Here is a 26,104-nt window from a genome sequence, read left to right on the forward strand (position 1 = left end):
GCAGTAAAATAAAAGGGAGATTTCTATTTCACTGGTTTTCAGTGCCCTTGCCATGGTATTTTATTTTTTTTTTTTTTATTTTTGTGAACATACTGTACAGAGGGGTTACAATTACATGCGCAGGATAATTCGTGCATTTCTTATCAAGCATTGCAGCCTCCTCCTTTGTTTACACTTCACATCCCTTCCCAGCCTCCTCCCCACCCTCCAACCCAATCCTCCCACCTCCCACCCCCACACCAACGTTGTAAAGCTCATTTTCGACATGACAACTTGTACTTCTCATTGTTGCAACAGGTCCACCTGTATCCTTAAACGACTTGTTTTTCTCCATCTCCTCCACAAGTTATACTGACATCAAATATAGTGAAAGCAGGGGTTATCCTGTGGGGGAGGGACATACAAAGCAACAAAGAAATAATCTTACAAATGCATTAGAAACAAATGCATGAAAGAAAAAAAACATTAAAATACATATCTAAGGGTTCATTTTCCTAACATCACATTATCTGACCTTTTCCGCTTGACTCATATATATACTAGATATTGCAAATAAGGGAAACCATGGGACCTATGTTTCTTTGTACCTGGCTTGCTTCACTTAATATAATTTTCCCAAGTTTTTCCATTTCCTAACAAATGGGGCAATGTCATTCTTTCTGATGGAGGCATAGAATTCCATTGTTTATATATACCACATTTTCTTGATCTTTTCATCTACTGAGAGACATCTGGGTTGGTTCCATATCTGAGCTATGGTAAATAATGCTGCAATAAACATAGTTGTGCTGGTAGCTTTAGTGTGGTCTTGTTTGTAAACATTTGGGTAAATGCCCAAAAGTGGGATTGCTGGATCATAGGGGAGCTCTATGTGAAGTCTTTTGAGGAACCTCCATACTGCTTTCCAAAGTGGTTGAACAAGTTTACATTCCCACCAACAATGAAGTAAGGATCCCTTCTGTCCACATCCCTTCTAGCATCTGTTGTTGTTAGAGTTCTTGATTTTTGCCATTCTAACTGGAGTGAGGTGGTATCTCAATGTTGTTTGATGTGCATTTCTTTTATGGCTAGGGATGTTGAGCATTTCTTCATGTGTCTATTGGCCATCCTTCTTTCTTCTTCAGAGAAGTTTCTCTTTAAGTCTTTAGCCCACTTATTTATTGGACAGTTGTTTCTTTGAGGATTTGTTGTGGGGGTTTAATTTGTTGAGTTCCAAGTATATTTTAGATATGAGACCCTTGTCTGTTGTATGGCTAGTGAAGACCTTCTCCCAATCGGTGGGCTTTCTATTGATCTTGCTAGCTATGTCCTTTGCCATGCAGAAGCTCTGCAACTTCATGCAATCCCATTTGTCCAAACTTTCTTTGATTTGTTGTGTTTCCAGGTCTCTATTCAGAAAATTTTGGCCTGCTTTCTTCAAGGAAATAGAAGAGGCAATCCAAAAATTCATATGGAACAATAAAAGACCCCGAATAGCAAAAACGCTCCTCAACGGAAAGAACACTGCTGGAGGAATATCAATACTAAATTTCAAACTCTACTATAAAGACATAGTAATCAAAACAGCTTGGTATTGGCATAAGAACAGACCTCAGGACCAATAAAATAGAATTGAAAACCCAGAAATGAACCTACAGACCTATAGCCATCTAATCTTTGAAAAGGGAGCTAAAAAAATAGAATGGAAGAAAGACAGCCTCTTCAGTAAATGTTGCTGGCAAAATTGGTTAACTACTTGTAGAAAACTAAAGCAAGATCCTTATATATCACCCTACACCAGAATCAATTCCAAATGGATCAAAGACCTCGAAGTCAAAGCAGACACTCCGAAAACATTACAGGATGGAATAGGAGAAACCCTAGGTCTCCTTGGCTCATGCCGAAATTTTCTGAATTGCCATGGTATTTTCATGCACTGAAAAACTGCAGAGAACCCATGTCCAGAATTCCTTCCCAGCCAACTCTTGGAAACTTTCACCTTAAAACCAGTGTTCAGATGCCTCAAATATCTATCTTTAAGTCCCCTTTTTCAAAGGATAGTCAATTGAAAGTTGCTATATTATCATCATTTAAAGTATTTTTTCTCTGGAAATACTAGGATTTGAAATCAAGTCTTTGACATGGTAGTCAATTACTCTCTCTTTTTTTTTTTGGTCCGGTTGTGCGGCCTGAACTCTGGGCCTGGGAGCTGTTCCTCAGCTCTTCAGCTCAAGGCTAGCGCTTTACCACTTGAGCCACAGTGCCACTTCCGGATTTTTTTCTTTTTGCTTATGTGGTGCTGAGGAATCGAACCCAGGGCCTCAGGCATGCAAGGCAAGCGCTTTACCACTGAGCCACCTTCCCAGCCCCCTCAATTACTCTCTTATGAGCACAGAAGTGCTTGTGAGTTTTGAGATAAAAATCTCTGGTTTTGGCATGAGCCAGCATAGGCTGTAATCCTCTTGTTCTTGTGTGTGTGTGTGTGTGTGTGTGTGTGTGTGTGTGTGTGTGTGTGTGTGTGTGTATGTGTGTGTGTGTGTGTGTGTGTGTGTGTGTTTGTGTCTACGTGCCCTAGCTGAGATGATAGGTGTACACCTCTACACTCTTTCTGGTTGAGAATAGGGTCTTGTAAAGTTTTGTCTCATATTGACCTTGAACAATGATCTTCCTCAGTCTAATGAGTAGGGATTGCAGATGTGAATCACCATGCCTACCTTTTCTTTTCTTTTTAAAAATGCCTTGATGATTGTACTGTTTTATTATTCCCATTGGAAACATTATGTGACAAATTCTATTCAGTTACTGATTCATCTTACTCATTTAGGTTTTGAAATTTCAATATCATTTCCTATAACAATAGATGGCAACATTTTGCATTAAGATTACAGACATTCTGTTTTTTTTCTTGTGTTTTGCAGCATGAACTGCCCTTACTCAACCCTATGCTAACAAAGTAGGCAGCAGAACTCAAAATGCAAGCAAGCAAAAGAATACTGAGTGAAATCCACTTTGAGTGAAATGCATCAGTATAGCATTTTTGAATGAGAAAATAGCAAGCAAGTTTAAATGAACTAATTTGTAGAGATTACCTTTGTCTCACTGCATTTGCATTCTTTTCATATTGTCATTCTGCACCATAGTTTGAGGAACTGTAACAATTTAGAAAATGAGTCAAGTTAGATTAAAAATGCACTAAATGATACCAGGAGGAAATCAACTGTTGTGTTGGGAATGTTTTGATATCTTCCTCTTACATTTCTATTTCCCTAAGAAAGGAAGACAAACTTCAGATCTATCATTGGATTCTTTCCAAACTATAACCATAACTTTTGCTTATATATCTTCAGAATTGTATTCTTGGAAGATGTATGGTGAATCTGAATTTGACAGTGTTAATCTCCACCTCTCAAGATACAGGCTTCAGTATAGTAGTACTTGTTTATTGTTTATGTCTAGGTTAATCAAAGCCTTTTTTCTCTATTTTACCTCTCTTATTCCCAAATATCTATTGATACTTGATATATTTATATAGACATATTGTTATCAAATATTTAAAACATGCATAAGACATTGTTGAGCTATTTTTGGGAATTTGAGCTAATATACATACTATTGTGAGGATAATAATATATCAATAACCTATTGATACTTCTACTCCACTTCCCAATTTTCCCAAGCACTAGTCATATTTATACATGAACATATTTCATGATTTTTGAGATCCAAACACAGTATTGTATTGTCCTGCTGTCATGCAGTAAGTACATAGAAAATGTTAATGGAATAAATTTATTTGGTACATGTTTTGTATAAGGCTCTGCTTTGAGAGCTGGACGCTTTCTTTTGGAAATAAAGTGAGGCTGGGCACTGGTGGCTCACACCTGTAATCCTAGTTACTCAGGAGGCTGAGATCTGAGGATCACGGTTCAAAGCCAACCCAGGCAGGAAAGGCCATAAGACTCTTATCTCCAATAAACCACTCAGAAAACTGGAAGTGGCACTGTGCATCAAGTGTTAAGAGTGCTAACCTTGAACTGAAGAGCTGAGGGACAGCATCCAAGCCCCATGACCAACAACAACAACAAAAAGAATGGAAATAAAGTAAGACTAAGAAGGTGATTGGGTCCTGGCTTCAATGAGCGTATTTAAAAAACATGATGACCATTTACACTTTTAGTTGTCACGAGAGAGGAGGGGGGAGAAGTGTAAGAATTCTAGCCTCAAATTTAAAAAGGAGATATGTAAATTTAAAAAGTAGAGGGCTTGACTGTGTGGTGAAAGATGGAGTGACCTGTTTGAGAAGATTGTGCTCAGTTCCTGTAAAAGTAAAATGCTAGTTATGGATGTTTATTTTCCTTTTATGTTGAGGCAGGAGACAAGAACTTAGAATAGGAATATATAAATGCTTGTGGAGGCTTTTAATATTGAATAATTAGCAGCAAATATATTTCTGCTCATATATCTACCTATCTAGCTATTTATCATCTATCTACATAAATATATACGTAGACTAACATTGTATGTCTGAATGTCATGATAAAAAGTATTGTATTATTCAATCACCTACTAGCTAGTTTATATGTTTCTTCACTTTTTAAGTTATGAATTAGCATGGTAAACATCATCTTAGCTTATCAATTGCCTCTCTTTTATTGTTTTGTTACAGCCAGTGGGTTAAAGGGTACTAGTACTTTTAGTGCTTTTTGTATATATTTTCAAAAGGTCTTTTTGACAATTTATATTACTCTGAGTATAATATATGATGTTATTTGACTGAAACAAGTTTTGTTTTGCCTTTTGTGCCTGTATTGTGTATTGCCACAGCCCCTCTTCTGGTTTTTTATTATTTATTTACATATAAGGCTCAAGGATCTTCTTGCTTGGATTGTCTTTGAACTAAGTGCCTCAGATATCAAGCTGAGTAGCTCGGATTAGAGGTGTGAGTCACTACTACCAGCCTAGGAAGATTTCTTTTTAGTGAGTTTTGAGACATGTGTGTGTGTGTGTGTGTGTGTGTGTGTGTGTGTGTGTGTGTGTGTGTGTGTGTGTGTGTGTGTGTGTGTGTGTGTGTCTGTTGGTACAGGGCTTGAACAATGGGGTCTGGGCACTATTTTTGAACTCTTTTTGCTTGGGGCTAGTGCTCTACCACTTGAGCCAGAACTTTTATTTCTGACATTTTGGTGATTAATTAGAGGTGAAAATCTCATGGATTTTCCTGCCCAGATTGGCTTCAATACTCAAATCCTCCTAAGAAGCTAGAGTTACAGTTGTAGCCACTGGCACCCAGCTAAATTTTTTTTGTTTTTTATATTTTGATTATCTTCAAGTAGTTGTACAAAGGGTTTATCTGTCAATGTACCAGTTTATAAGTACAAAGTATCTTACTCAATATCAATCCTATCATCATTCTACCACCTCCCTCTCACCAACCCAAGCCATTTCTTCAACTTTCCTCATTTCATAGGATATGCATTGAATATTATCACTGCATACTGCCATTACTACCCACTCTTCATTCATTTACACTCCTCCCCTTTACTTTCCCCTGTTATATTTCAATTTCCAGCTTCATTTTGTTGAGCTACCACTCTGCATCTGAAAGCTTAAAAATATTTTTACAACATATATTACCTATCAAATATGTTGCAGATTATTTTTTTTCAAATATGTTATTCTAGTTTTTGTTAGTGATATATACCAACATACTATTTTATGCCAAAATTAGTCCATCTTTTTTTCTTGTTTCTGATATTTACATTTTGCTTTAAAGTTCCTCCCTGACTCCACAGTTAGAAAACATAATCTCTGTTTCCTCCATATACATTCATAATTTCATTTAAATAACATCAATTTATTTATATTTAAGCTCTAAAATGCTGATGTAATGGCACTACCTTCCCTATTATTTTCATCGAGATAATAATAGTTTTATTTTATTTTTTGTGCTAGTACTGGGGTTTGAAGTCAGGAACTTGCTTTTCTTACTTGGCTTTTTGTTAAAGGCTTGAGGTCTACCTCTTGTATCACACCTTCACTTGTGGCTATTTTCTGCCTAATTGGCAATGAAAACAAGCAGATAGACAAGGTTGGCCCATATAATGCTGTACTATAAGTAAGCTTATAGGAGATACATAGTGTAAATGGGATCATTTTTCTTGGTCTTGTTTGAATATTTTCAGTTCTTTACATAATATGTTATGGCTTACATCTTTGCTGTTTTTGTATCATATTGCAGACTATTTATGTGCTGCTGCTATCTTTTGATGGAATTACTTGTACTTTATGAATAGAAAGGAAGTTTTAGAGGGTGCCTTCTTAGAATGAAAATGTAAATGTAAGCCATCTTTCTAGAGATGGTGTTTTGTGTCCTTTTCTTAAATATCTGTAAAGCTTCCCCAATGCTTTGTCTTTAATCAACTTGTCATGAAAAAATATCCAGGCCTTTGTTACCTATAGAAATCTCGGGCTGTCGTTAATGATTTCTCAAAGACACAGTATTAGTATTGGCCAGCAAGAAAGTCCGTAAGACTATAATCTTCAGAAGACCGGAATTGACCCTGTTTCTAGTGGTAGAATTTTGAAGAGACAACACCCAAGCCCAAAGTTCAAGGCCCACAACCGACAAAAAATAATAAAATCCGAAGTGTAGCCGGGTGCTAGTGGCGCACTCATGAACAGTCCTCAAAACCTGAAATTAGAGATGTGGCTCAAAATGGTAGACCACTATCCTCGAACTAAAGAGCTCAGTGACAGCACCCAGGCTGAGTCCAAGCTTCATGACATCAGTGATGAAGAACAACAATCCAAAGACAAAACTAAAACCACAAACAAAAAACCCCACTAAAGTGTACACAGAGGTCATTTTCAAAGCAACACAAATACATGAAGTTTCATGTGCTTTCATTTAAAGTGTTGTAGTTTGTGGGTTATGTTTAGACCTATGAGGTTTTTTTTTTAACTTGGCATATTTAAAAATATTTTTATAATTATATAGTTGATGTACAGAATGGTTACAATTTCATAAGGCAATTAATGAGTCCATTTCTTTTGGACAATATCACCCCTTCCTCTGCTCCCTCCCAATTTTCCCATGCCACATTTTATAACTACAAGTGCCAACTCCTAGGACATCATTTATTGTAAAATTATTTACTGTGTCAAAATCACCTGACAGAATTCTTCAGTGAAAAAAAAATTTGGTCTAGAGGTTTTAGGAGGAATTAAAAACTTTTTTAAAAAATTAATTATATATTGAAGATTTTTATACATACTAATGTTTCTTGAAACCAGATTTTGCAGATGTGATGTTTCCTTTGTAGTTTTCCCCCCTGCCAGATTCTATTGTGCACCATTTTAGTTGGTTTCTTTCTTGGTTTTTATTTATATAGGCCATTTCTTTTTTTTTAATATTTTTTGGCATTTTAATTAATTTATTTATTTTTGGGTCCAGTCGTGGGGCCTGAACTCTGGGCCTGGGCGCTGTCCCTCAGCTCTTCAGCTCAAGGCTAGCACTCTACCACTTGAGCCACAGTGCCACTTCCGGGTTTTTTTTCTTTTTGCTTATGTGGTGCTGAGGAATCGAAACCAGGGCCTCATGCATGCAAGGCAAGCGCTCTACCACTGAGCCACCTTCCCAGCCCTATATAGGCCATTTCTTTCAGTAATTATCACTGTAAATTAATTATACAAAGACTAGTTCTTGTTGTTGTTGTTTTGTTTTGTTTTGTGCTAGAGATCTAACCCAGAACCTCACATGGTCTATCAAGACCTGTAACATCCATATCCTTTTTTTGTTTTTTTGAGACAAAAAATTTTACTGTAGAGATGGCTTTGAACTTGCAGTCCCCTTGCTTCTGCCTCCACAGTGCTGAGTATTACCATTCCCCATTATACATAGCTTTAAAAAATTACTTTATTGATGTTTTAGATGTGATATACAGTGAGGTTACATTTACATATGTCAGGTGATAAGTACATTTCTTTCCTTTTCCTTAGTATCATCTGTTCCCTCATTCTCTCTTGCCTTTCTTTCCATCTCCTCCACTAGTTGCTTGGTTCACTTACATCAATGTCCAATGCAGTTGATGAGCCCCACTGCTATCTATTTTTACTTGTCTTCCACTGATTCTGTGCTCTGTCCCCACCTTCTTTCACATATGCATGTGAATACACCATATATGAGGTAAAAAAATAGAGTCATCTAAAAATGATAAAACAAATTAAGAAAAGGTCCTTTGTTTTCTTTGGAGTTCTTTTCAATATGTGTATGATTTTATATATATGTCTATGATTTATATATATATACATATATATATATATATATATATATATATATGAAGAGCTGCTTGTGTATTACATTTTGGTGCTTTTCTCCTAAGGCTATCCTCTTTTGGTCTCACTATATATCTGTGTCTAGAACCCTGTATACTTGATCATATCTTGTTGTGCTTTAAATCTAACATCTGCATATCAGAGAGAACATGCACCTTTTTTGTTGCTGTTGTTGGTCATGAGGCTTGAACTTTGGGCTTGGTCGCTGTCCCTCAGCTCTTCAGCTCAAGGCGAGTGCTCTACCACTTGAGCTACAGCGCCACTTCCATTTTTCTAGTGGTTTATTGGAGATAGGAGTCTCACAGTCTTTCCTGCCCGGGCTGGCTTTGAACTGTGATCCTCCTGAGTAGCTAGGATTACAGGCGTGAGCCACTGACGCCCAGCTCATGCACCTTTTGTCTCCATAATCTTGGCTTACCTTGCTCAACATGATTTGTTCTAGTTACATCCATTCCCCTACAAATGCCATTATTTTATCCTTTGTAATGGCTGTTTAAAATTCCATTGGCTATAGGTACCACATTTTTTGTATCCATTCATCTGTTGTGGGACATCTGAGTGCTTCTTGTGGGAGGTTGTGAATATTGCAGCAATGAATTTGGATGTGCAGGTATCCTGTTCATATTCTGGTTCATGATGCTCAGAGTAAATGCCTAGGAGTGGTATGGCTGGATTTTGGGAAGGTCTATGTTTAGTTTTTTGAGGAACCTCCAGACTGCTTTCCAGAGTGGTTGTATTAGTTTACACCCTCCAGTAGTGCAATAGGTTCCTTTTTCTCCACATCCCCGCCAGCATTTGTTTTTGTCTGAATTCAGAATATTGACCAGTCTAACTGGGGTGAGATGGTATCTCAGGACTGTTTTGATTTAAATTTCCTTTATGGCCAGGGATGACAGTTTCTTTGCCATTTTTACCTTGTATTCTAAGAAACCTCCTTTGAGGTCCATTGCCCATTTAGTGATTGGTTTATTAGACTTGGGAGGGGCTTAGTTTCTTGAGTTCCCTGTTTATATGGAATATTAGGCCTTGTCTGATGTATTGCTGGTAGAGATTTTTCCCAATTGATTGGCTGTCTTCCTTGTTTAGTACCTATGTCTTTTCATTTGTCCAGTCTTTCTCCAATCTGTAGTTCCCCTGGGATTTGATTTAGGAAATTCCTGCCTGAGCCTATAAGTTCTAAAGTCTCTCCTACACTGTCTTACAGTAGTTTCAGAGTTTTGAGTCTGAGGTTGAGGTCTTTAATCCATTTTGAATTGATGTTAGTGCATGTTGACAAACATGCATGTGGCTTCCTGGTTTTTCCAGCACCAATAGTTGAAGAGGCTATGTTTTCCCTACTGTATGTATTTGGATCCATTGTTGAATATCAGATAACTGAAAGTATGTGGTGTTATTTCTAGGTCTTCTAATCTCATTGGTCTTTGGTTCTATTTTGGTACTAATACCAAGCTGTTTTTATTACCATGGCTCCTTGTAGAACTTGAATTTCTTTGCCTATTTTAGGTCTTTTGTTGTTCCACATGAATTTTTTTATTTGTTTTCTCTATTTCAGTAAAGAACACCATTGGGATTTTGGTGGGGATTTCATTGAATGTTTATATTATTGGGCCATTTTTTTTTCATTTTTTTTTTGGTTGGTCATGGGGCTTGAACTCGGGGCCTTGGTCCTGCCTGAGCTGGCTTTGAACTGTGATCCTCAGATCTCAGCCTCCTGAGTAGCTAGGATTACAAGTGTGAGCTACTGGTGCTTGGCAGTATAGCCTTTTTCACAATATTGATTGTACCTCTCCAAGAACATGAGAGGTCTTTCACTTTCCTAGTGTCTGATTTCTTTTTTAGATGTATATAGTTTTTACTAAATAGATCTTTTACATCTTTGGTTAGGTTAATTCCTATATATATATATATATATTTGAGGCTATTGCAAATTGTGTTGTTTTCATGATTTCCCTTTCTGCTTGAGCATTGTTGGCATACACAAAGGTTGCTCATTTTTGTGGATTAATTTTGTATCCTGCTACTTTGCTGAAGTGGTCTATTATGAGTTTGGGAGTGGAGTATTTGGGGTCCTTCAGGTATAACAGCATGTCATCTGCAAATAAGGATAGTTTCATTTCTTCTGTCCTTATGTGGATCCCTTGAATGTGCTTTTCTTGCCTTACTTCTCTGGCTAAGGATCCTGTAACCATATTGAAGCAGAATGGAGAAAGTGGGCATCTATGCATTGTTTCTGATTTTAGGGAAAATGGTTTTAGTTTTTCCCCATGTAGTATTCTTTTGGCTGTTGGTCTATGATATATTACTTTTGTTGCTTTAAAGAATTTTCCTTCTGTTCTTTGAATATAAGTGCCTTATATTCTTTGAATAGGAGTGGATGGATTTTGTCAAAGGCTGTTTGTACATCGGTTGAGATGATCATGTGGTTCTTGATCTTGGCTCTGTTGATGTGCTGAATTGCATTTATGGATTTGCATATGTGGCATGTAGGTATGTATGTATATATCTTGTGTATGTTTCTTGCATCTGTGGGATGAAGCCTACTTTGTAATTTTTCATGTGGCATCCCAGATCTTGTTGTTTTGTCTCCCCTCCTCCTCCTCCTCCTCCTCCTCCTCCTCCTCCTCCTCCTCCTCCTCCTCCTCCTCCTCCTCCTCCTCCTCCTCCTCCTCCTCCTCCTTCTTCATTTTTGGTAACCTCACAAGTGGTCTGTCAATTTAATCACTTTTTAAAGAAGAAGCTTTTTGTTGTATTAATTTCAGGTATATTTAAAAAATTTCTATCTCGATTTCTGCCATAACCTTTTTTAACATCTCTCTCCCTTTAGATTTAACTTTTTTCTTCCTTTTCTAGCAATTTTAATTATATCATGAGATTATTTACTTGAGCTGCTTCTGTTTTCTTTATGCTTAGGTCTTTCCCTTCAGCACTGTTATTGCTGTATCCCAGAGGTGCTGTTGTGATGTGTTTCCATTTTCATTGAATTGGAAGAACTTTCTAATTTCTTCTGTGACCCAGGTCTTACTCAGTAGTGTGCTGTTCAGCCTCCCTGTATTTGACTAATTTCTACAGTATGCTTTGTTCTTACAAACTAGTTTAATTCCACTATGGTCTAATAGGATGCAAGGGATTATGTCAATTCTCTTTATTTGTTTAGGTTCTTTATGTGAACTATAAAATTATCTATTTTGGAGAATGTTCCACAAGCTACTGAGAAGAGGTTATGGTATCATTTAGTTCAGAGGCTTCTTGGCTTGTTTTGTTTGATTGACCTGTCCTTTGGTGAGAATGGAGTGTGAAACTCTCCCACTATTATTTTGTTTGGGTCTTTCTTGTTCTGTAAATCCAAGAGTTTTTGTTTAACACATTTAGATGCGCTATTGTTTGGTGCACAGACATTGACCACTATGATTTTCTCTTTATGGATCATTCCCTTTATTAATATGTAGGGACCTACATTGTCTTTTTGTACTGATTTTAATGAGAAGTCTGTTTTTTATCAGATATCCATATGGTGACTACTGCCTTCTTACAGGGTACATTTGGGTGGAAGATCTTTTCCATAACATGACTTGGAGTTTGTTTTTACTTTGGCTGTGAGATGGGTCTCTTGGAGACAATAAATTAATAGATCTTGTTTTCTTTCTTTTTTTGCTATTTATTTATTTATATTGTGAAAATACTGTACAGAGGGGTTACAATTACATGGGCAAAGTAATGAGTACATTTATTATCAAGTATTGTTGCCTCCTCCTTTGTTTCCCCTTCCCATCCCTTCCCATTCCTTCCCATCTCCCCTCACCCCCTAACTCCCCCATGGATCTTCTTTTCTGAGCCAGTCTGTAGTTCTTTTTCTTTTGATTGGAGAATTTGAGTGTGTTAATGTTTAGGATTATTAGAGAGAGATGTGTTATGTTATCTGCCATTTTCTTGTTTTCTTGTTGCTTCTTTCCTTTCCCTGCACTTACTAAATTGATCTTCTAGTGATTTCTGTCTGATATGATTCCCTGATCTTAATTGTTTTCTTCAGATTTTATTCTTCTTTTATTATTTTTTGCAGTGTGGGTTTAGTGTTCATGAATTTCTTTAATTTTTGTCATGAAAGGTTTTCATTTCGATAGCTTCTCTGGGTACACCAATTTGAGTAGGCAGTTGTTGGAAACTACATTATCAGGCTCTTTGCATTGAGGGTTTATGTGGAAAGGTCCTCAGCGATTTTGATTTTTCCATTGTAATGTAATTCCTTCTTTGATTTTGTGGCATTTAAAATCAGTTCCTTGCTACTCAGGTCTAATGGTTTTACTATGATATGTATAGAAGTGTTCTAGGATCGTGTCTACTAGGTGTTCTATATGCTTCTGTTATGCAGGTGAGATTTTCTCTCTTAAGATTGGGGAAATTTTCTGTAATGATCTTATTGAATAGGTGTTCCATTACTCTTTTGAAATTTTTCCATCTCACCTATCCCAGTTTATATGTTGATTTGAGTTCTTGGCTTTTTCTGCCAATTCTTGGATTTCCTTTTGGTAATTTTTGAGTTCTTTTTTCCATACCTATTAATTGCTGTTCCAGATTCTCTGTTTTATCCTCAACTCCTGATATTCTATTTTCCATCTCACTTATTATGTTACCTATAGCTTCCATTATGGTTTGCATTGTGGAAATTGACAACTTATGGTTCCTATATCAGGTCTCATTGTTAATTCTATCTTTTAATGAGGTATATACTGTGTCTATTTTTGTCTGTATCTTTTTTGAAGTGTTGGAATTTCTTTGATATTTCTTTTTGTGTTCTTGAAATTGCTTTTCCATCTTCCCTTTTATTTCATTGGCCAATTTGGCCATCATTTCTTTACTGGTTCCTTTGTCCTCCATTTCTTCTTCCTTGTTACTGTAGTTCTTTCCTGGATTGCTGCTGGCTTTTGGATTTGGTTTGTTTTCTTGACTGTCCATGACTCTTGTAATCTTTCCTTTTGGTATATGCATTTGGGTTCAGGGATTGTCGGTGCTGTAGTCTAATCTTTGTCTGTTGGCCCAATTTTTGCCTGTCAGGTACCAACAGCCTTCACTTTGCCTGGGCTGGTTTACACTGGGTAGGGTAACTGAAGCAGGGTCCCCAAGCTGGCTAGCACCTGTGTGCATAATCAGCCCTGGGATAACTGAAAGGAGCTTGGTCTGGTCTGCAGCGGGGACTGAAGTTAGCTTCAGGAGTCTGGGTTAGGCATTGGCTTCAGAAGGATTGGGGTCCTCACTGTGCACAGGGCTTTTTTTGTGCCTTGGCCCTGGGTTGGTTCTCTTCCAACAAGTGACCAGCAGTTGGTCTGGTGCATCTTGTATGTGTTTACATGTGCTCTGCCTGTTACTCATACATTTACTCTTTTTGCAGTTCCAGACAGGGACCAGTGGGTCCTGGCAGGGTTCAGTGCTGCAGCTACCAACAAGGGTGTGCTCTGTTGGTGGACAGCATGTACCTGTGATTTGACCTGCAAATGTTTAATGGGCCTGCAGTTCTCGTCAGGGTTTGGCACCTAGGCAGCTTGCACTCCTGTATAGGGCTGGTGCATGCATTCACTTGGCTGTTCCTGGTGGAAATGCTCTACAGGTGGCTGGTTAGCACACATGTTTGTGTTTTCTGACAGGAGAGCCCTCTACCAGTGCCTGACTTGTCTGTTAGGGAGGGCCGAGATTTGGACTACTCTGGGATGAGGGGGCATGTCCCTGTGGGTGAGTGAACGTTGGTTCTCACACTGACCTTTCTCTGGATAGCCAGTGCTATGGGGGATACAGGGTCCTAGCACCTGTCTAGTTGGAGTTCCTGTAGCCTTCCACTGGAAGCCAGCAGTTGGGGTGGTGGGAATATGGAAGGGCTCAGGCCTCTTTGTGTGCTTCAAGTGTGTTGTTCCTTCTTAGCAGGGAGAGAGGTCCAGATCAACCTCTGTGGGTCACTAACCAGTGCTGCAGTACTGGTCTCCTGTGTGGGGTGAGTGGCTCCAGCCTGATACTTACTGATCCTAGAACTGGTTTTGGATGACTGTCAGTGCTGTGGCAGATTTCTGTATCTATTGTTGCAGATTTCAGGTTGGTAGGCCACTATGTTCCTTCATATCAATTGTGGGCTGAGCAGTGGGGCAGTGGGAGCTGTCTCTGACTGGGTGTTGCTGTGCCTGGTCTCTGGTCTTGGTCTCTGCCCGGTCTGTGTCCAGTGCTATGGGAGTTTTCTGTGTCTGCCTTTTGAGATTGGCTGGTGTTCCTGAAGACACAAGCAGTGGGCCCCTTTCAATGCTTAACAGCACTGCCATGAGGGGTCAGGGGGTGGACTTTGAGATTTTCCATCTTTGTGTGTGCAAATTCCTGTGATTCTCTGCATGTTTGTTTATTCGTTATTGTCTATCTCTTGGGGGAACTGCATATGGGACCCTAAGTCTATTTGGTTAGAGAGAACTAGGGCCATTCTCTATTGCTTCAGTGCCATTTTTATACATTCAAAACTTAATTTCAGTAGTAAATACATGATTATCTAGGTTATTCTTTAAGTAATATGAGTCTTTCAAAGGATTGTTTTAATTTAATTGTTGACCTTATAGTCATCTCTTTTTGTTGTATGAGAACCATTTTTTTAAATTTTGGGTCTGGTCGTTGGGCCTGAACTCTGGGCCGGGGCGCTGTCCCTCAGCTCTTCAGCTCAAGGATAGCGCTCTACCACTTAAGCCACAGCACCACTTCCAGATTTTTTTCTTTTTGCTTATGTGGTGCTGAGGAATAGAACACAGGGTCTCATGCATGCAGGCAAGCACTCTACCACTGAGCCACCTTCCCAGCCCCATATGAGAACCATTTTAGACAACTATAACATCTTATACTTCTCCAAGGATTATTATTTCTTTTGCCTGTAGCAGTTTAGATATGATAAAGAACAGAAGAGAAGTACAGTTTATCATATTTACTTAATGTTCCAGGGCAGGGGGTTGTGTTTTGTCAGTCAATCTGCATCAGAGGTTGGCCCAGTAAATTCCTTAGCTTCTTTGAACTTCTGTCTCCTCTTCTACCAAGTGGGAGAAGTTAATGCCTACAATTCAAAAGAATCCATTGAGAGAAGGTGCTGAAATCATCCTAAATTCTACTAAATAATGGCTGTTATGATCAATAAAGTTAATGATACACATTCTTTCTGGGACAGGGGGTGAAATGTCAGACAGACAGGAAAATATCAATCTGCCTTTATTTCCCCTTTTGGCTGGAAGAATGGAGCAAGCCTTGCTGTAGTTAGAACCCTCAGAAGAATCTGGATCATGCTAAGCAGATGATCTGCTCAGGGATGCAGGCAGCAAACTCCACTGAGCCATATGGGTGAGTGGAGATGAAGTTCCAAGAAATGTAGCGCCCCCTTTCCCCTGCCCCCCCCAATCACCTTTCTGGCCTTTCAAATGGTGGGAAGTTGGAGGCATAGAAATGGAGGGACAAAGGGTGAACCAATGCTGTAACAGTACTCAATGGACACTTTTAAATGAACTATCCAACTTACTGGTGGAGATGGGAGTGGAGGAAACACTGCAAGAGAGCATGGGAAGGGGTGACCACTGGCTAAGAAGAATTGTCCTCATGACTTGACTTATGGAACTGTAACCCCTCTGTGCATCATTTATTTTATAATTACAAGGATGTTTTTTCTTTTTTTGTCAGTCATGGGGCTTGAACTCTGGGCCTGGGCGCTGTCCCTCAGCTCTTCAGCTCAAGGCTAGCGCTCTACCACTTGAGCTACAGCGCCACTTCCGGTTTTCGGGTGGTTTATTGGAGATAGGAGTCTCACAGACTTTCCTGCCCCGGCTTGCTTTGAACCGAGATCCTCAGATCTCAGCCCCCTGAGTAGCTAGGATTACAGATGTGAGCCACCAGCTCCCAGCTAGAATGACATTTTTTAATGGTAGCAATTTTCAACTCCAGCTATCTATTCCTCCAGATGCAGAATGAAACCATCTATTCTTTAAATGTTGAAAACTAATTTGTGTGTGGTAGTGGGCACTGAAACTTGAACTCAGGTTTTCATGCTCTGATTTAGCTTTTTAAAAAATTCAAGATTGGTGCTCTACCAACTTGAACCACACCTCTTCCTCTGTCTTTTTTGCTGATTAATTGGAGATAAGAGCCTCTCCAGTTGGTCTGCTCAGGCTTGCTTTGAACCTTGATCCTCAGATCTCAGCCTCTTGAGTATCTGGGATGACATGTGTGAGCCACAGGCACCAGACCTGACAAACTAATTTGAAAGTCTAAAATCTTCTGTGGGTCAAGCAAAACCGTCTGTGGGTACTAATCTGGGGGATCTATAGCACAATATAATATCATCATAATATTGTCTCTTTTAAACACACACACACACACACACACACACACACACACACACACACACACACACACAAGCGAAGGCAGAGAGACTCATGTGGATGAAATAATCATGGAGTTTTCTCCTTGATCTCTTTGCTACTCTACATTTGGCAATGGTCAAGGCTCTTAGTCTAGTTGCCTATGTTCTGCATTTGTGTATTTTCTGTCCCACTAAACTCTTCAAGAATCATTTCCAATGCAGTTTATGCCCAGTGTTTACTGGCAATAATCATAGTTCAAAGTGAGACATGCAGCTCAATTCTAACATGTTGAGGGAGCGACAGGCATGGGGTGACCAAACAACTCGAGCCCCCAAGCAGGAGAGAGACCCAGTCTGAGCAACAACCTTTTGCTGATGACCTCCTTCTGAACAGCAACAGCATATGATCATGCTTCTCTGCTTATGAAAATAGTACTGTTTGGGACCAAAATACACTTTCAGATAGGAAAAAGAATACAGTGTATTGAGCACTGTTAGAGGCAGGGCCTAGACCAGAGACTTCCCATGAGTTAGCTTTGCAATCACCCTGTGAGGTAAACATTATCTTTGTTCCCATTAGGTAGACCAGAAAACTGAAGAACAAGCAAACATTATCTCAAGATTTGTGATGCTGGAAAGGAGTAGAGACAGAAGGAATGAGTCAGCCTGATGCAGAAACCAATGTGGTTCCCCATCCCACGTGTCTGCTATCTTTGGAGCAGCGAAAGAGACGTGTGGTCACACGGTCACATGATCTTCTGGTCATGTAATTATGTGGTCTCCTTCCTGAAGATGTGGAGGAGAGATCAACAGAAAGCATCAGCTGACTTGTGCCAACTTTGTCTGTGAAACAAGATTAGGCAGGTGACCTATTCCAGGATTTAGGCAGCATGGATTCTGGAGCAAAATTCCATGGAAGGAATTTGGGGACTATATTTCTCAGTACTTGCCTCAGTCCTTGGTATTTCTTCATTTGACTCTCCTGGGAGTCTGGCCTCAAAGGGCATGCCCAAATCCCCCCTATGGCAAGAAAGAAGGGCCAGCATTGGACTTGTGCTTATGATATTACAGGATTATGAATGAATTAATGCATTAGGGAATGAATGAAATGATATAAACACATGGTAAATTGGTTCCAACTCTCCAGTGACATTTGACACATAAGCGAAGATTTCAAAGAGAAGCTTTTCCATTTTAAGCTTAAAATATAATCAGCAGAGCCAGGAGCCTGTGGCTCACCGCTGTCATCCTAACTACTCAGGAGGCTGAGATCTAAGGATCGCAGTTCAAAGCCAGCTTGGGTAGGAAAGCCTGTGAGACTCTTCTTTTTTAATTAACTACCAAAAGAAACCACCAGGGCTGGGAAGGTGGTTCAGTGGTAGAGCGCTTGCCTTGCATGCCTGAGGCTCTGGGTTCAATTCCTAAGCACAACATAAGCAAAAAGAAAAAAAGCCAGAAAGTGGCACTGTGGATCAAGTGGTAGAGCGCTAGCCTTGAGCTGAAGAGCTGAGGGACAGCACCCAGGCCCAGAGTTCAGGCCCCATGACCGGACCCCCCCAAAAAATTTAACAAAAGAAACCACCAGAATTGGAGCTGTGACTCAAGTGGTAGAGTGCCAGCCTTGAGCAAAAAATAATTCAGAGACAGTGTCCAGGACTGGTACAAAAAGGAAAAGCAAGAAAACAAAACAAAACAACAAAAAAAACAACCAATAATAAGCAGAAAGCCCACAAGGGTGAAAACAAAGATTGGGTGAAAAAATCTTTTCACTGCTAACAAAGCAATTGTTCCCAGAGAAGGATAAATGAGTAGATAAATCTATTGGGAGCTTCTATTCTGGATGCTTGGGTCTCTGCAGAGAACAGAAACTTTAGAAGAAGAAAAAGTAAAGAAAGATGGAAAAGGAAGTAGGAGGCGGGCTTCACTCTGAAGCTACACCTCTTCCTCTTCCTCCCTGTCACTCTAATGCCTTCCTCCGAGTCCATTCATTCCCAGGACCTAGGTTTGCTCAGATAAGGGATTTGCAGAGAAAGAACTCTCCCTATCTCTCCCCTGAAGAAGAAAAGTTCTACCCACTTTCCTCTCTGCCAGTGTCCCAGATGTGATCTGCTTGACAAACAAAAATACACAGTGAATTTTTAAAAAGGGCAGTGGCAGCCCAAACAGCTATCTGTTCAACCCCAGAGAATTTTTCTCAGCCAGGGCTTGTTTTCTAAATTCCTCTTATCAATGATTGGCTCAGCAATTGGCCAGGTGATGCAGTTCTGGCGAATGAGGGAATGCATGTCAAGGGTGTAAGGGAGGAGGGGAGAAGTTTCCTGTCTCTGTGAAGCAACAGCAGACAATGTCTCCTAGAGCAAGGCCACCATCTTATTCCCAAAGATGGACTTAATATGTTGAATAGATATGCCAAAATAAACCATGATGCATCCCCACCCAGCTACTGTCTGCGTCTTATCTTGACACATCCCTCCTTCTGTACCTGCACGTGGTATATATCTGATGTTGTTTATTTAAATTCATTTGTGCCACAGGGTTCTGTTCATGGTAGCCAGAAGCCTCCAAAGTGATGAAACAACTCCTTTCCCCTCCATTCCACATGGATCCACTCACTGGCCCTAAAAGTGTGGGTAGCAGGGCTATCACCAAAGACTGTGAACAACAGAAGTGGTACCAAAAAAAAAAAAAGGAGGAAAGTGATAAAGCAGCATTGGGGGGAGGGGTGCGGCTATGCTCTGAGCCTCTCTCTCAAATTGAGAAAATGGTGAGTCTTTCCAATTTTGTATTCCAAGACAAGTTCCAGGTAAGCCTCTAGCAGGGGACAAATCTTCATCACAATGGACAGAGCTCTCTGAAGGAATGACTGAAGAGCTTCCAGCAGCTCTGCTGTACCCACTGAATAGCCCGGAGTCTGTGAATCACTGTCTCCACATGATTTCTTCTCTTACTCATAGATGCAAAGGTTGAGGCAAGACTGGTCACGATTTTGCTTGAAATGTGTCCCCAAAGTGTCTGGTAGATACATTTTGTTTTTTCTACCTTAGGCCTGAGTAAATGAGCTGTGATTTGAGACCAGAGGTAGTAGCCCCATCAGACTGTTGGTGTGAGCTAGTGATAATCCTTGCATTGTTAAAGCAGTGTTCAAAAGAAGAGGAAGGAAGAAGAGTAGGTCCAGAGATCCTAGGATCCACAAAATCTAAGAAGTTTCTTGTCTGTGCTTCTTAGTGGATTAACTTTGTTGGTCCTGACTAATAGCCTACGTTCATCTGTCATAAGCAACCATCAAAGATAAATAAAGCCAGGTGCCAGTGCCTCACACCTGTAATCCTAGCTACTCAGGAAGCTGAGATCTGAGGGTCACAGTTCAGAGCCAGCCTAGGCTGGCATATCTTCCATAAACCACCAGAAAACCAGAAGTGGCACTGTGGCTCAAGTGGTAGAGCACTTGGCTTGAGCTGAAATGCTGAGGGACAGTGTTCAGGCCCAGAGTTCAAGCCCCACAACCGGCCAAAAAAAGAGATAAATGAAAGAGTCCTGTGTGCTGAAATGAAAGCAAAAATGTTAAGCAAAAATTGAAGAGGTCTGCACACACCATGAGTGGCCTAATTACTGTTGTGTTAAAATACTGGGGGAGAAAGAATTTATTAGATTCATCCAAATAAAATGTTGAAGTAAGCACTCAGGAATCTTAACAACGATCATCTCTGAGGTAAATGAGATGCCATAACATAGAGATGCAGAGAAAGCCTTGTCTTTTGTGTCAGTACTAGGATTTGAACTCAGGATCTTGCACTTTTTGTTTCTTTTGCTCAAAGTTGGCACTCTACCACTTGAGCCACAGGGCCACTTCATATTATGTAAACAATGCCTACTCTGTCTGTGGAGGAGGCTGTGTGACTCTGATAAAGTCACACACCTTATCTGGGCCTCATGTACTTACTTCTAAGGTTAAATGATTGCCTGGATCAGGTGTCATAAATGATTGGGCCATCAAGTATTAAAATGGCTAGACAGGTCAAGAGGTCTGGAACTAGAGAGCTCTGGGCAAGTGCAAAGCAAGGTGTATACTCATTCATATGTACACACACATATGCACACACATGCATGCATGCACAAACACACACACACACAAACCAATTTCTCATAGTATACTACTGAAGACGTATAAGGATCAATATTGGCTTGAAATGTGACTTAATGATAGAGTGCTTGCCTATCATGCATGAAGTCCTGGGTTCAATTCCTCAGTACCACATAAATAGAAAAGCCGGAAGTGGTGCCATGGCTCAAGTGGTAGCATGCTAGCCTTGATCAAAAGAAGCTCAGGGACAGTGTCCTAAGTTCAAGCCCCAGGACTGGCAAAAAAAGACCAATGTTATCAAAAAAATCTGGTGTCCCAGAGGAGCCAGAAACACATGTGAATTGCATGTGAAAATATCTCATTTTTAAGTCAGGCACCAGTGGCTCATGCCTGTAATCCTAGCTACTCAGGAGGCTGAGATCTGAGGACCATGATTCAAAGCCATCCTGAAAATTCATGAGACTCTCATCTCCAATTAACCAAAAGGCTGGAGGTAGACTTGAGGCTCAAGTGATAGAGCAGCAGCCCGGAGCACAAAAACTCAGGGACAGCACCCAAGCTCCAAGCTTAAGTTCCAGGAACAATTCGCTGGTACTAAACCAAACCCATCTAACAAGTCATCTACCTACAGGCTGCCTATAGCTACCTCTCACTAAACAGTCATTGTAAGCTGGGCACTGGTGGCTCAGGCCTGTAATCCAAGCTACTCAGGAAACTGAGATCTGAGGCTCAAGGTTCAAAGCTAGCCTAAGCAGGAAAATTTATAAGACTCTTATCTCCAATTTACACCAAAATGATGGGAGTGGAGCTATGGCTCATGTAGTAGAGTGCTAGCCTAAAGATCAATATCCAGGCCCTGAGTTCAATCCCCACTTACAGCCCCCCCAAAAAGTGATTGTGGATACTGGAAGTCCAAAGCATTGAAGCCCTGATGGAGATAAAGAACTCCATCTTCCAGAAAGTTCTAGCTTCACTAGCCCCCTCCACCAAAAGCTCACATTCCTTTTCCCACTGGTGTCTCCTCCTCCCCCAGACAAATGAGAGCTGGCAGAAGACCCTTGGGATAAAAATTCTGAGCAAAGCCAAGCATGGGTGGCTCACACTTTTAATCTGAGCTGAGATCTGATGATCTTAGTTCAAAGCCCAGGTTAGAAAAAAGCCTGTCATATGACCATATAATATGATGCTAAGTGAAATTAACTCCGCCTCCCCCCCCCCAAGATAGGGAAACAAGAGGTTTTATCTTTCTTGCTGTTATTTTAATGTATGTATAATGTACTATGTGATTTTTTTGTTTGTTTTGTCTGTTCTTTCCCCATTGGTATAACCCCTGGTTCATTGATTGTAGTGCCCTGCATCTTGTATATACAATTTTCTAATTTGGGGAAGGGAAGGGAAATAACAAAATGCTGAAATAAAGATACAGGTTGACCCATTGTGACAATGAGGTGTACAAGAAATTGTGTTGAAAATGAAGTTTACAACTTCTGGGGGGGGTGGGAGGAGTGGGCCGGTAGGGAGGGAAGGGATGGTATGGGAAAAACAGAGGAGGAAGTAACAATGCTTCCATGGGAAATGTACTCATTACCTTACTCATGTAACTGTAACCCTCTGTACAGTATCTTTACAAAAATATATTAAATAAATAAAGTTTTCATAATATATATTTGAATATATATCTGTATATATACATATACATGTATTTGTACATATGTATATACACATATATACAGATATAAATACATATGTGTATATATATATCTGAAAGCGGAGCTTTGGCTCAAATGGTAAGGCACCAGCTGCCTGGAGCACAGGAAAATCTAAAGGATAACACCTAGGCACTGAGTTCAAGCCCCAATACTGGGGCACCCACAAAAGGAGGAAGAGGGAAGTCATCGGGAGCCTCTTTGTACCCTCAGGGAGCAGAAGGGACAGAAGCTTTCCTTGCCCACAGACAATTCCCTGATGTGGAGAGGTAGCTCTCTTTCCCCATCCCCCCTGTCCAGGCGATGGGTACCTCCTTTCAGTCCCCATAACCAACATCTTGCCATTTTTTCCCCAAGTGATTTCCCCCACCCCAACCTTCCATTTAAAAGCCACACACCCCTCCTCCAGGCGACCCTGACAACCAGGCTCAATGTTCATTTTTTAGGGGGGGGAAGTCCTGTCGTGGGACCTGAACTCTGGGCCTGGGCACTGTCCCTTAGCTCTTCAGCTCAAGGCTAGCACTTTACCACTTGCCCCACAGCACCACTTCCAGCTTTTTTCTTTTTGCTTATGTGGTGCTGAGGAATCAAACCCAGGGCCTCAGGCAAGCACTCTATCACTGAGCCACCTTCCCAGCCCTCAATGTTCATTTTTGCCATGGCTGGGAGCCACACTGTGTTCCCTGGTGACAATACTAAGGTGAATGGAATACTGAAAATGTTGACGGTGGGCATGTCTGTGTGCACATGCATGCTAGGAACAGCTATCACTGGTGGGGCGGGCAGAATTGTCAGCCTTTGCATCCCAGTTATAAAGAAACACGCCATACAGAGAACTGGAAGGAGAAAATGGCCTCGTTCTGTATCCAGTCAGGGCCCCCTCAGTCCATGCAGGAATCAGCTACACCCTGCACTGAAAGCTGCCCATCTGCTAGCACCAGACTCCTTGCCACCTGTGTGCCATAGCTTGAAGCCTAAGCATCAGTCACTCAAACAATCTCCCAGAACTCTCTGCACCCCTCCCTCTCACTCAGAATCCCCTTCCCTGGAAGGAGGGCACACTTCCATATTTAATTAGAAGACTTTGGATGTTCTACAGTGTCTATTTGTGCAAGACACTGTTGAAAATGAACTTTATTCTAGAACTCTTGACAGAACCGCTGGCAATGCCTTCCAGTGAATCCACATGGCCAGTCCTAGAAGGAATAAGACATTTTACTGACTGAGCACCTTCTATCAGTCAGACATGATGCTGAACTTTTTCCCTACTTCAAATGCTTGAGATCTCTCAAACCAGCATGTTGTCAACCAAAGACACTGACACAGACAGGTGGAGAGCCCTGGCTTTCCTCCCTCTGCTCCTCCACCTCACATTGGCTAGAAGTTGGGCCTGAGATAACAACAGTGAACTATTCGATGTGAGATGCTTGAGAAGATGGCTAGCACCAAGGCTGCTTTTATGGCACCATCATAACGGGGAAATCTGGGAAAAGTAAATCATCAGCAGAGTTCCTCCCATGAGACACTTGAGAAAAGGAAACAGGTGTTCAGAGAGATGCTTCAATTTGAGGAAAATAGGAAAAAAATCATGATAAAATCACCTTAAAATTTTTTTGGTGTCAGTACTGAGGCTTGAACTCAGGACCTGGATGTTGTGTCTCAGCTTTTTCACTCAAAGCTTGTGCTCTACCACTAGCTCCACGAGCCACACAGCTCCACTTCTGGCTTTCTGGGTGATTCATTAGAGATTTTTAAGTCTCTCAGACTTTCTTGCCCTACACTGGCTTTGAACTACAATCCTCACATCTCAGCCTCCTGAGTAGCTCAGATGACAGACACGAGTCATGGGCTCATGGAGAAGATGTCATTGGAAGAGGATTTTCCCAAAGGGAATCAGGAGACCATTGTGAAGCAGGTCTTAGGCAGAACACCAGCCACTGATGGGAAGGTAAATTCGGGCCACCTCTGCGTTCTCATCTAGAACAAGACTGGCTGCCAAGATGACTCAAAATGCCTTCCAAGGCTTTCTTTTTACGTACTTTTCTGGCCCTTGGACTATGTATCTGCATTCTTGAGTTTCCTTCCAATTAGTAATATGGCTCCTGTCACACAGTCTCTCCACCCAACTCCTATAGAAGATTTCCCATGAACCAGCTTCCCTCACCTAGCAAGAAACCAACACCAGCTGCTCAATAGAGGCTCCACCCCCACATTCCTGCTTTCTGCAGAAAATGGCTGTAGAGATATGCAGATGTTAGTGTCCTGAATTGCAATTCTGAAGATCCCAAACAAACCCCTTTCTTCTTTTGCAAATAATAGTAACAACAACAACCCTATACACAGCTTTTACATAACAAAGTCAAACCCAGGACCCAGGACTCCAAAGTATGGGTCAGGATCACTTTATAGGAAAATATTCTCACATCTGTGGGGAAACAAAATGAGAGACCAAGATGGAGTTCTCAGTAAACACGTGAACGCAGGGAGAACAGATGCATATCATTCCCCAGACACAGAGTTCATTTCTTTGGGATATCCTTTCAGGGGGTCTGTTTGTGACTGAAAAGATCTGAGGTTCCTTATCATTTGTTCTTTTTTTTCTTTTAATGAATGAATCATGGTAGTTCCTATTTAAGCCCCCTAAAAGTTCTCATTCAGAAGGTTTAATCCCAGCTGGTAAAAGGGCTTTGGGGTCTGAAGAAACGTGGGTGTTGATCCGCTAGTGTCCAGCAGAGGGCACCCACATCCACACACTCAGCAGCAACAAAGGGAATGAAGTGGGCAATCACAGCTTTCAGACAGACAGCCCCATCCTTACCAGGTCATGGTCAGACTTCAGTGGGGACTGGAAAACACCAAGGAATAGAAAGAGCTTTTGAAAAGCAAAGCTCATTTTCACATGCCTGTGGGTTTCCAAGTGAAGCCACCATCACCCCTACTGCCCTCTCCAGATGGAGACTGCAAAGCCAAGACCTCTTCTGCCTGCATGGCACCATGGCTGCCCCATTTCTGGCAACTCTAGGGGGATCGCTGACACTGGTGGACAGAGATTTCTCTGTATCCAATCACAGGCCTCCTGGGAATTAGTCTCAGAGACCATTACCACCTAGTGGGTGCTGAAGTATGTTCTCATTAGACTCAATATGTTATTTAGTTAATTAAATGCTCTCCTTTTGATGACATTAATTAGACCTACTGCTAACTCCTCAGAAACCAAAATCAAAACAAAAAGGGAAAACTTTGCTTCTAACCCAAGAAGGCTCAGTGGAGCCAAAGAGAAGTCATTCTCTCTCTCTTTATCTTTGTCTCTATCTCTGTCTTTCCTTCTATCTCTGTCTGTCTGTCTGTCTGTCTGTCTGTCCGTCCCTCTCTCTGTCTCTCTGTCTCTCTCTGTCTCTCTCTGTCTCTCTCTGTCTCTCTGTCTCTCTGTCTCTCTGTCTCTGTCTCTGTCTCTGTCTCTGTCTCTGTCTCTGTCTCTGTCTCTCTCTCTCTCTCTCTCTCTCTCTCTCTCTCTCTCTCTCTCTTAGACAGAATTAGTTCAAATGGGGCCAGAGCCAGGTGCTAGTGGCTCACACCTGTAATCCTAGCTACTCAGGAGGCTTAGATCTGAAGATCACAGTTCAAAGCCAGCCCAGGTAGGAGAGTCTGTAA

At 40.8% G+C, this 26,104-nt stretch overlaps 1 long non-coding RNA gene across 15 annotated transcripts in view; it reads left to right on the forward strand.

Annotated features, from left to right (window-relative positions):
* The window catches only part of LOC138826319 (uncharacterized), a 44,393-nt gene extending 25,077 nt beyond the window's left edge, over nucleotides 1-19,316 (forward strand). For 9 of the 15 annotated variants that reach the window (XR_011371661.1, XR_011371660.1, XR_011371656.1 and 6 more), the window contains one exon: nucleotides 17,247-19,101. This is a non-coding gene — a long non-coding RNA (uncharacterized lncRNA). Of the gene's footprint in view, nucleotides 1-1,384; nucleotides 2,427-10,678; nucleotides 10,798-15,484; nucleotides 15,655-17,246; nucleotides 19,102-19,200 lie in introns of those variants that run through there. The other 6 variants (XR_011371665.1, XR_011371667.1, XR_011371668.1 and 3 more) reach the window with 6 other exon arrangements.
* Nucleotides 19,317-26,104: the final 6,788 nt, after the last annotated feature.

This window comes from Dipodomys merriami, unplaced genomic scaffold (assembly GCF_024711535.1).
Source record: "Dipodomys merriami isolate MVZ:Mamm:240054 unplaced genomic scaffold, mDipMer1.0.p SCAF_1410, whole genome shotgun sequence".
In the NCBI taxonomy this organism is placed as follows: domain Eukaryota; kingdom Metazoa; phylum Chordata; class Mammalia; order Rodentia; family Heteromyidae; genus Dipodomys; species Dipodomys merriami.